At 55.8% G+C, this 2,500-nt stretch overlaps 1 non-coding gene across 1 annotated transcript in view; it reads right to left on the minus strand.

Moving 5' to 3' along the window:
* The window catches only part of LOC126330751 (small subunit ribosomal RNA), a 1,893-nt gene extending 1,833 nt beyond the window's left edge, over nt 1–60 (minus strand). The window contains exon 1 of the ribosomal RNA XR_007563158.1: nt 1–60. This exon is cut by the window's left edge and continues 1,833 nt beyond it. This is a non-coding gene — a ribosomal RNA (small subunit ribosomal RNA).
* Nucleotides 61–2,500: the final 2,440 nt, after the last annotated feature.

Below are 2,500 nucleotides of genomic sequence, written 5' to 3' on the forward strand. Positions count from 1 at the left end.
AGACATGCATGGCTTAATCTTTGAGACAAGCATATGACTACTGGCAGGATCAACCAGGGAGCTGCGTCAACTAGAGCTGAGCAGCCGGCCGCCCGGGAGTGTGTCCCGGGGGCCCGCGCGAACACGCAAGCGTCCGCTCAATTATTCTGCAAACAGGAGGAGGCCGAGCTCCCCTGCACGATACACCTCGAAACCCTCTCAGGTCCCGGCGGCGCGCAGCGCCGTCCTAGGTACTTGGTCGGTTTCGAGAGAGGCGCAATCGCCCGGAGTTAGGCGAGTAGACGGTTTTAGTGCGAACACCCTTGCTCCCAACTGAGCTTGCCGCTGCCGACAGAGGCCCGGGAGCGTGCTGTCGTGGCATTGCCGGCGGGAGACAACACGCGCCACCTATGGTGACCGGCAGCTCCAACGCCAGCGCCACACAAGGGCAAAGCCCCACTTGGGTGCAGAAGCGAACTCTCCCAGCACAGCGCACGCGCCAACACGTCCGCACAACTGCGATACAAACCACCTGCGAGAACCGCTGGGGCGACCGAGCAGCAGACGGCGTCGCGGCGCCGAGTGCCAGGCGGCGGCGCATCCTCAACGCACACAGTCCTCAATCAGACCAGCACACTGCAGATGTCCACCGCGCTTCGCACCGGGCTCGGCTGAACCAACTTTGGCCGCCAGGCGCCGCGTGCAGGGTGCGCCGCAGCGTACCTGCGCCGCCTGCCGAGCCCGTCGGCTGGCGCTCCTGCCACTCGGCGCCCCCCACCAGCCGCCTGTTGCGCGTGCGCCCACGCAGCGCGCGGCCAACACGCCGGGCGGCCCCCCTTCACCGGCCGGGAACAGTCCCACCAAGCCACCGCCGCGTATCGCTTCATACCCACATGGGCCTAGTCACGTGTGTGGATGTGGCGGGTACCGCTGAAACAACCGGTTAATAGCTGTACCGATCGTCGCCATCACAGATTCACCTCCAGCGTGAACAACCGCTCAACAACGGATTTCCAGTTCATTTGCGTATCTTGGGCAGTAAACGTAGATGTCCACCTACATTTGCGAATTCAACAATTCTTGCATGCCAGGATGTCATGTGTCACGACACGCTACATCAGACCACATACACACTGCGACATGTGCAGAAGAGAACACGTGGAAGGTGGCCCGCGCACGTATGCGATGTCCCTTCCGCGATCCACTGTCAACCGGCATCTGCGGCATGTCCCAGATATGGAACGCGGTCCACCAGGGGAGCACTTTGTGTGAGGCAATACGACAAAGTCGGAATACACGCGTCACTACATCACACGGCTCACGCTGACCTGACCTGACTCACCGCACCACCACCCCCAGCGACCCAGGGTGACATACAATGCGTTCGTACGTTCCTCCCACACGCCTCTACGGCGTACCACAGTGCAACCTAGCTGTTATTGGGAGACGAGACAAGTAGCATCGAGCACAACATATGGAAATTGAGATTCGACACCGTTGGGCACAGCCAGCGTACGGTCACACGTATCACACTACTTCACTCTGTACGTAACTACCGATGATCGGTACAGCGTGTGGGTTACGCGTACGACATCAGCGGACAATGGACACAGACCATACCACGACGTACACTGAGGGCGTCGACATCTGAACGCAACTGAACAGCTGCGAGGCTCATTTAACACTCAAACGCCAGACCGACCAGCTTGAGAGGACGGAGACACAAAGAGAGGGGCAGAGGGGGGGGGGGGCGATATAGTCCTATTGCAGTACAATTGACAGTGGATAGCGGGAATATGTGGAAAGTAAGCAACACTCGCAAGACATCTACATGAGGATAACAACGACACCAGAGATTCCGAGCAGTGAACTATGTTAGGCAAAGGGACAACGTGGGTTAGGTTAAGGGACAACGTGGGTTAGGTTAAGGGACAACGTGGGTTAGGTTAAGGGACAACGTGGGTTAGGTTAAGGGACAACGTGGGTTAGGTTAAGGGACAACGTGGGTTAGGTTAAGGGACAACGTGGGTTAGGTTAAGGGACAACGTGGGTTAGGTTAAGGGACAACGTGGGTTAGGTTAAGGGACAACGTGGGTTAGGTTAAGGGACAACGTGGGTTAGGTTAAGGGACAACGTGGGTTAGGTTAAGGGACAACGTGGGTTAGGTTAAGGGACAACGTGGGTTAGGTTAAGGGACAACGTGGGTTAGGTTAAGGGACAACGTGGGTTAGGTTAAGGGACAACGTGGGTTAGGTTAAGGGACAACGTGGGTTAGGTTAAGGGACAACGTGGGTTAGGTTAAGGGACAAATTGAGTTAGGTTAAGGGACAAATTGAGTTAGGTTAAGGGACAAATTGAGTTAGGTTAAGGGACAAATTGAGTTAGGTTAAGGGACAAATTGAGTTAGGTTAAGGGACAAATTGAGTTAGGTTAAGGGACAAATTGAGTTAGGTTAAGGGACAAATTGAGTTAGGTTAAGGGACAAATTGAGTTAGGTTAAGGGACAAATTGAGTTAGGTTA

Source organism: Schistocerca gregaria, unplaced genomic scaffold, assembly GCF_023897955.1.
Source record: "Schistocerca gregaria isolate iqSchGreg1 unplaced genomic scaffold, iqSchGreg1.2 ptg001348l, whole genome shotgun sequence".
Lineage (NCBI taxonomy): Eukaryota > Metazoa > Arthropoda > Insecta > Orthoptera > Acrididae > Schistocerca > Schistocerca gregaria.